This window comes from Bos indicus x Bos taurus, chromosome 27, assembly GCF_003369695.1.
Source record: "Bos indicus x Bos taurus breed Angus x Brahman F1 hybrid chromosome 27, Bos_hybrid_MaternalHap_v2.0, whole genome shotgun sequence".
Taxonomy (NCBI): Eukaryota; Metazoa; Chordata; class Mammalia; order Artiodactyla; family Bovidae; genus Bos; species Bos indicus x Bos taurus.
In genome coordinates this window covers 31,295,851-31,305,306 of record NC_040102.1, presented here as the reverse complement: position 1 = coordinate 31,305,306, position 9,456 = coordinate 31,295,851, and positions in this window count along the sequence as shown.

Here is a 9,456-nt window from a genome sequence, read left to right as displayed (position 1 = left end):
CCCTGGGATTTCTTTGGAAGGAATGATGCTAAAGCTGAAACTCCAGTACTTTGGCCACCTCCTGTGAAGAGTTGACTCATTGGAAAAGACTCTGATGCTGGGAGGGATTGGGGGCAGGAGGAGAAGGGGACGACAGAGAATGAGATGGCTGGATGGCATCACTGACTCAATGGATGTGAGTCTGAGTGAACTCCGGGAGTTGGTGATGGACAGGGAGGCCTGGTGTGCTGTGATTCATGGGATCGCAGAGTCGGACACGACTGAGTGACTGAACTGAACTGAACTGAAGGCTACTGGATTTCTCAAATTTTACTTTATTTCCAGATACGCATTCATCCAATAGATCTTCTTTGCCTGATACAAATTTTTCATTTTAAATCAAAGTATCGTTGCTGTTTTCTTTGTTTTTATTATATTCCAGGAAGTTAAAAGACATTGTTCTAAAATAGGATGTGGAAGAGCCAAATGGCTGGAAATGTATGGAAATGTGTCGAGGGCACATGTTTCTTTAGTGGGTATCTCAAAACCTTTTCCCCAAACATAAGCACTTTCAAAATCTTCATGTAGGTTTTTCTATATGTTTGGGTCAGCTTATTGAACATATGGAAATGCATTTGGGAAGGACACATATAATTCTGAGAATTATCTCCCATGAAAATATGGATCTAACAGGCTAGAAGACAGAAAAAAAAAAAACAAAAAACCCTCATCAATGGGAACCTCCCTGGGGGTCCAGTGGTTAAAATGTCACCTTTCAATGCTGGGGGTGAGGGTTCGACCCCTGGTTAGGGAGTGAAGATCCCACATGCCTTGTGGGCAAAACACCAAAACAAAAAACAGAAACAATATTGCCACAAATTTGATAAAGACTTTAAAAATGGTCAACATCAAAAAAAAACCTTTAAAAATAAAAACTTCATCACTGGATGGAAGAACTAAGTCAAATACCTTCAAATTGAGAGGAAGATCTCTCCAGACTTGCTCCCCCACATCTGTCTACGTAGAGGGCCACATCGTTGACTGTCGGGTATTCTTTCAGCCAACTGATATTTACAAAGCGTCACTAACGGGCCATCCACTCTGCTGGTCGCCAGGTAGAAAGCAAGGCAGGCAAGGTTCTTGCTCTCTTGGCTCTTACTTTCTAGTGGCCCTTGTTTATCATGATGGCAGAGGAAAGAAATGACCTGGAAGAACAATAAGACTAATGTCTTCCATAATAAGACTAATGGAAAAGGATGTGGGTGATACTAATTTTTGTGATACATTCACTGGAACTGGTTGAGCCGTCAGTTTTCCTGTTCTAAAGATGCCAGCATGTTCCATTATGTCAAATTGCTTTAAGAGATGCTGCAAGTTGGGGTCTCTGTCTTCTGTTTGTCCCTAGTGATCACAGGGATGTCACAATTATTGAAAGAGTGTTCAGTTACTAAGTCGTGTTCAACTCTTTTCATTTCCATGAACTGCAGCACACCAGGCTTCCCTGTCCTTTACTATGTCCCAGAGTTTGCTCAAACTCATGTCCATTGAGTCAGTGATGCCATCCAACCATCTTATCCTCTGTTGTCCCCTTTTCTTGCCCTCAACCTTTCCCAGCATCAGGGTCTTTTCCAATGGCCAGAGTATTGGAGCTTCAGCTTCAGCATCAATCCTTCCAGTGAATGTTCAGGGCTCGTTTCCTTTAGGATTCACTAGTTTGATCTTGCAGTCTAAAGGACTGAAAGAATGCTAGTTCCAGAAACCTATTTCATCAATTTACTAAAACCTACGATGTTCACAGCAAAATATAAGGGGGCAGTGAACGACAAGCTTCTAGAGTTCATGTTTTGCCCACCAATTTGATTCTCCCCAGGTATCCCCTTCAAGTGAAATGGGTTCTCACATTTATTCTGTCTTCCACGGAAAAGCTGTACTAGCAGGCACCCACAATGGCTGTCATCTGTCAGCAGTTATTACCTACCATTAAAGCTAAAGGGAACGTTAATGAAAAATATTACAGCATGCTTTGTAAAATTCACAAGCCGTTTTAATATTACCTCCTGCCAAGCTGAATACAGAGGTTTGCCTAATCACAAAATGTTACCTCTCACATCTTTTCCTCTAGCCTTGTTCCCATGTACCCAGCATCCATCCAACTTGCAATAAGAAACCCCACGTTCAGCCACTCAATGCAGAATTCAGTCACGTTTTACTAGAGGTTATTCTGCAAGACTCTTTTGTGTTTTGTCTTTCCATGTTCTAAAAGAACGTGGATTGAAGGTTGCAGACCACCATTCTCCCCGAGTCGATAGCTTTACTCAGAGCAACGCTGCCCTTTCTGATGGGGCTTTAGGGAAACTGACACAATGCTCTTCAATAAATAGGATTTGTCTGCCCGGGCTGGCAGCGACTGCTTCAGAAAGTGTACACAGGCAATATGCTACTGCGTATTCCCCATGGGCACTCAGCACTCCTGCTCACAGCTCCAAATCTGTCATCTTTCTATTTTGCTCTTGCCAAATTCCTATTCTCCCTGGCCAGGGACATAAGACATAAGCTTCTTCTCCAGTCTCTGGGGTCTGTGCTCCCTCAAGCCTTGTGAATGTTCACTTTCAAGAGGGAGGATTCTGTGGGAGTAATTCCTTGTGGTTTAAGAAGTGAATTGCATCCCAGGGCCCACAAAGGTATGTGGTTCTAAATGCAAAAAAAAACAAAAAACAAAAAACAAAAAAAAACAAGGATCTTGGATGAAAGTGTTAGTTGCTCAGTCATGTCCGACTCTTTGCAATCCCATTGACTATATAGCCCGCCAGGTTCCTCTGTCCATGGAATTCTCCAGGCAAGAATAGTGGAGTGGGTTGCCATTCCCTTCTCCAGGGGATCTTCCAGACCCAGATAGCAAACCTGGGTCTCCTTCGTTGTAGGCAGATTCTTTACCATCTGAGCCACAAGGAAAGCTCATGTTGGGTGAAATTATAATCAATAAACTGAAGACTCTGCAATCTTTCTGAGCTCTTGGTCATCTTAGTATCTCCCCACTGTGACTGTCCTCTGAATGACATAAATGATCATGATACTGAGGATAGAGGCCTGAGGAGGTTAGGTGGCCTGCCTGGGTCCACGCAGCTAGTGTACACGCCAGGTTCAGAGCGTATGCTTCTTGCTCTCCACTTAACCTGATCTGAGTTGTAAAAAGAAGATTTCGGAGAGGAGGAGAACTGTGTGCTAAGTACTGAGGGTAAATATCTGCAAGTTATGACAAGGGAAATCTGAGAAAAAGCAAAACCACCCACATGAAGGCAAACGCGTGCTAAAAGGCGGCTTTCTAAGAACCTCAAGAAGCTCGGAAGTGTAAGACATGGAGTGCAGGCAAGGGCATGAAGAGCAAGGCTGTGGAGCAGGGCTGAAGAAGTCTTGGAGGCTAGAGACGGAGGGACAGGCAAGTGCCACCAGGGAGTTTCCATTCATCTCATGGGTAATAAGGACTTGCTCACTGGTGTCTGTACATCCCAGGACCCGGTCCCTCAGTGCTTTTGCAGTGAAAGATATAAACATTTACCAAAAATAAAGAGTAAATACAGTGACTACTTCTCACTGTTTTTAAACTGAGGCCTTACCAGATACCATGATAACCTAACTCAGTAATTTGTTCATGTCTTTGGAAGCTCCCCCAACACACAACATGCATGCATGAGTGCACCCAGAGATTCTAATGAAGAACTTTATCTGGAAATATTTTATCAATGATAATTTTACAGGATGGGTTTTTATCACATGCCTCGAGGCAACCAGTTAATAATTAAAATGAAATGGAGCATTTTAAAGCCTGCTGTTAAATATCACTGTATTGCAAAAAGCAGCATTTCATGTGAACTGAGAACATTTGGGCTGGCTTGGACGAAGTTTTGCAAGGGGATGGAGTTAATCCCAGATCCACCCAATCACCTGAATGTAGCTTCAGCTGCCTTGTGTAGTAAACTCCTGATGTCTCCTCACTGCAGAGGCATCAATGGGTACCCAGGAATGCAGGCAGTTTAGAAATGATCCCCCCTTATAAAGATGTTCATCCTACCCCCTTTTCATGAATGAGTGGATATGCCATTTATCTTCTCTGTGGTACTAGGTGAAGCCAGGCCCTATGACTTCCAACAGATGGAGGCCTGTGTGGGTGAGGCCAGTTCTTCAACCAGACCCTGGCACCATACGAGAGGCAGAAACAGGTAAATTCCCCCAGCAGGTGAACCTGATTTGAGAAACCTTTAAAACCAGACAACCATTCCAAAGGAAGGAATGTTTATTGGAGGAATCCAGATAGTGGAAGAAAAACAGGTGACTCAGAGTTAGTATTACTGTCAGCAAATTCGTGAACAGGCAGCAGGTACCAAGTCACAAGGTTAGGGTCTGGACCAGGCCTGAGTCATACAGCAGTGAGTGGTGGGAAGCCGGCAGATCCTCAACCTGAAGGTGGCTGAGACAAGAGGAAGATCAGAAGTGTGTGCTCGAAAGGGGAAATCTGCTGTACAGAGATGTCCAAAATGCCCCATGCAGTTAAACCCAAATAAGTCAGAAAATATCTACTAAGCCTCTAAAGTAGGAGAATTAGATGGACTGTGGGTAAAAGCAGGATCATATGGAATCTCTTATCCTTTAGATGATATTAGCTGATTTGGAAAGGCAAGCTGTCAATAGCAAAAAAATATTAAACGACAACACAAAAATCTCATTTATTAAGGCAAAGTACTTAAGATATGTTACAAGCTAGGACATGATTAAATGGTTCTCTTTTGAATCCAAATGGCATTTTCAGACTGAAGCAGCAATCTGTTTGTTAAAAAATATTGCTAATATTAACTAGGAGAAATGATCATTGGACTGTGAAAGTGTTTGGTTTACATTACCACATTACATTACATAACTTGCCATCTATCCTGTAACATTTTTTTAAATAAATCAGATATCTTGGAATGCACATAACAATTCTTCTTAATTCCTCCTTCCTCTCACAATTACTTTTTTCCAGGGTTTTTCTGAAATAGGTCACAGTGAGAATTTCTCATCTGTCTGACCAACGCCCAGGGCTGGTTACAGACAGGTGGCACTTGGGCTTCAGCAGCCTGGCTTAGCCTGGGCTGTTTCCCACCAGGCTTCCTGCTAGGCTCACTTTGGTTGTGTATCCATGACAACAGCCCAGTCTGGGGGATAGTCCATTAGTTATCCAGTTGCTGTATTTCCATAATTCCCAGTGAGTTATGCGAATGACTACCCCATTTGCTTGATTACAACAGCCTTTTCTATGCTTAGATATGATCCTTATTTCTGAGATAAATGGGTTTGTACCATATCATGTCAATGGACTAGTTTTCTTTCATGAAAATGAAATGGCTGCTATTCCAGTGGACAACTTAGCAAGTAGGAATTTTCTTCCTTCCTATTTTCATTCTTTCCTCCCTTTCTCAAGGCTCTAAAGAGAAATTGAGCTAATAGTCCTACTTGTTAATAGCTCTAACTGGTAACTGCTTGTTAATGTGTCAAGTTCTCAGTTACACAATTAAACTGCAGTAAACACATGGGCAATGGATATGGAGGAAGCACCTAATTTCCTTCCCATTTTCCTCTCCATATAGTTATGATAAAACATCTTATTTTGTGAATATTGCATTTTAATGAATTTTATTATGCAGAATCCCTTTTTGAGAGGTTTTTAAAAAATCATTCTTTTAATTACCAAGATCAGCTTGAAGCGAAGGACTTCAAAAGCTTTGCCAAAGAGGGGAAAAAAAACAGTATTCTAGAAAAAGCCATAGTAAAGTGTTTTGACTTAATTTTTCTTCTGTTAAACTCATGGCAGTATTATGCTAGCATTACTTGAAAGATGGTAATCTTTCAAGTCACAACTTTAAGAATCACTAAAAATCAGCTAATTAACAGCATTGTGCAATCCACTGAGAACACTTAAAGTCCCAAGTGAAGGGGGGAAAAAGATTCAAGTGATTCTGATAAGCTCCCAAAGATAAGTCCTTATCTGAAAAATGTGATGGAATCAGCGTAGAGTGAAATGTCATGATTACCCAGGGCCATTACTTCATCTTAACCATTTTTCCAGTATTGAACGTGAATAAAACTGATTCAGTTTGAAGAGGTCACTTTCTGATCTCTCCAATAAGATATCTTACAAGTTCGCAGGTGACTATCATTCCTGGAATAAAAATTAGGAGGGTCTGAACTTCCAAATACTAAACTCGGGATCCGAAAACATTTTGTTAACATTTGTCATATAGTTAAAATGGTCAGGCAAGGAGACTCTCCTTTCACTAACATTCATTTCTTTATGTCGGAACATGTTTATACTGGGACCAGCTCATTAACTGGGAAACTTTTGTCAATCAGGCCTAATGGAGAACATTTCCCTGAAGATGTATTATTCACTTTGTCCTTGAAGCAAGAAAACAAATGAGGATCCAGAGATGCCTAATTGATTGCTTCATTATTAAGTTTAAGGGGAAATACTTTGAGTCACATTCTCATAATGTTTATGTAATTTTCTGACTTCGTGACAATTTCCCTGAAAGGCAAATGCTCAGGATAATAGATCATCAACCCTCTCTTGTTTTGTATCATTGTGACAAATATCTACCAGTCTCCTGCACAGCGCCAAGCTGTGGATTTGAAAGTTATTTTGAGTATTGCTTGAAGTAACCAATATGTGCTGGATTTAAGTGATTATTGTAACAATAACTGTCCTTTTGTTTTGTATGAACAATTAGCATTAAGAGGCTTCATCAGACTCTACCACTTACTAGTCGTGTAACCCTAGAAAATCACTTAATCTCCCTGGATTTGGTCATTCTTATCTAGACAATAATGTGGGTGACCGTGATGGTAATGGAGGAGGTACATGCCTCAGAAAAGAGACCCCCCAAAAGAAGATCCAGAACCATGAATGGTGGGACAGTAGAGCAGAGTTGTGAGGAAATATGGAAACGTGGGATGGGGGGTTGGTAAATAAACATCTGAGTCAGTAGGAAATGCAGAGGCTTTTGGAATGGACTGAAAAATGAGGACTCTGCCTGCCAGTGCCTTCGGATGTGGTTTCAATCCCTGTGTGTTCCAAGTACCATGCTCCTTCCAAATGCAGAGCAGCTCCCTGAACAAAATTCTAAAGAAGCAATGAGGCGGGATGCAAACTGTTGTAAAAAGTCCAAGAAAAGCCAGAGACTAAGAAGCGATCAGACAGCAGAGATGTTGCTGCTTTTGATGTTGCCCTTTGGCCTTTGCCTACAGGCTGAAAAAGAGGGAGAATTTGGAAGGAGAATGGGAAACAGCTGTAGCATCCTGACCGACTCAGGATGTAGAACTCAGTTCTCTGATTTGTGGCACACAAAACAATCCAGGGAAGGGGCAGTGGGAGGGGGCAGTGGGTGAAGGCAGCACCAGGAACACCGTGCAGTCCAGAAAAGCACCCTGCTGAGTCCCTGGGGGTCATGGTTACTGTCTGAATGGGTGACTGGGCTGAAATAAAAGTGTGATTCGAGCCATCCTAGTCTGACCCACCCTAGTCATCTGCAATGAGCATCCAACCCCAAACCTCTCTGAAATGAGTGGAGACCGTCCTCACAGGGTACCCAGGGCTCTCATTTCTAAACCTCACTGATGAAAGAAGTAGTTTGTTTCTTTGGTTTTGACACTCTGTTCTGGAAAAACTGATATCTAAGGAATATGTAAGATATCTTGATATTTCTATGGTCATACTCTATCACAGTTTCTTCTATCTTTTGTCCCAAGTTCCACCTCAAAATCCAATCTGCACATCTCTGCTCCTTCAGATTCCTTCCTGGAGTTTACCCCCATTGTATATGGTCTCTGGAGACCAGTGTCTGGACCTGTTTTCTGAGTGGAACATTCACGCTCTGTGTCTTAACTAACCGCTTGCACCTGGTCAACCTTGCTTTTGTTGAATTAAACCACCAATTTAATAACCCCATCTATTTCATCGAGCAAATGTTTAATGCTTTCCTAGAAGCCATCCCTAACACTGAGGATAGAATTTAGAAGTTAGATGGGAGAAGTGTCCAGACTTACACCACACACTTCTTATTTTTACTTTTCATTGTATCTCGTTAATTTTTCTGGTCAGCGATTTCCAACTACAGGTCAAGATTCTTTAAATCAAACATTTCTGCTTTCCGCAATCCCTCTCCAGAAACGCAATTGATCCACCCTCTGCACTGTGTCCACTCCTAGAGTCAGCAGTCCTAGGATGCTCATGGAGGAACCCTGATACAGGCAGCACTGATGTGGTGGCCGCAGCCGGAAAGAGAAGTGGGGAGACCCGGAAGCAGGAACCAGGGCTTATGTGAGATTCGGTAGATAGGGGAGTCTAGGCACAGAGTGTCTGGGCAGGGCTTTAGTTATCCAGGTGAGAATGATCTAGGAGACAGGAAAATTAAATGCAAACATCAGAGTCGGTGTGTCTAGTACAGCCAGACAGTCATCTCCATTTTGCAAACATTTGTTGAATGACGGTCTATTTGGTGCCAAGCACTGTGAACACAGAGATGAAGACAAGGATAGTATTTCTAAGTTCAATATCCAGATTATTGAGAATCAGCCAGGGTGTACAGAGCAGAAATGAGGGGTCAGACTGGCTGACCAGGCTGCCTCTTTACCTTCTCCTCAACCCAGCGTGGGATAAATTGCCATCTGATCCCGTATTCAGGGAAAACAAGGGGAAAAGTATAGAGTAGATGTTCTGATGGTCACCAAAGCTTGCATGCTTGTAACTCAACTAGTTTGTAAATTAATCATATTTCGACAGGCAATTTCTTGTTGCTTCCCTGGCATCCATAACCCTTCCCAGCTTCCCTAAAGCTTCCCCTTTGTTGATCCACATGATCACATGGAAACCAGTTCTCCCATCAGTTGATGCATATGAGAAAAACACACCTACCTGAAGCTATTCAAAGCCTTCACCCACGTGGTCCAGTGATTGGTTCAGGACTGGGCATGTGATCTAGGCCTATGTCCTTAAGATGAACCTGGAGGCCTTCACCGAGAATACTTAGGTGAAAGGCTCATGTAAGTGAGGAGGCGTGGCAGTCCAAAGTTGCTGGCAGCCATGGTGGGAGCACAAAAAGAAAGCCACGTGAAAATGCAACTGACTTCAGAAGAGTCAGGGAAGATGAAGTAGAACAAAAGTCTCCAGGATATACTTCACTGGGTCTATCTAGGGTTTTAGCCAATTTATGACCCCAGGGTGTATCTGTTTGGAAAATACTTCAGTAATGATGGAAAATACATCCACAGTGGTATGGAATTATTGTTTTTTTATTAGGAAGGAATTTTTATTTATTTATTTATTATTTTTTTATTTTTTAATTGGAGTATAATTACAACGTTATGTTGGTTTCCGCGGTACAACAACATGAATCATGGATATGTATACATGTATCACATGCATCCTGCTCATCTAGGCCATCACAG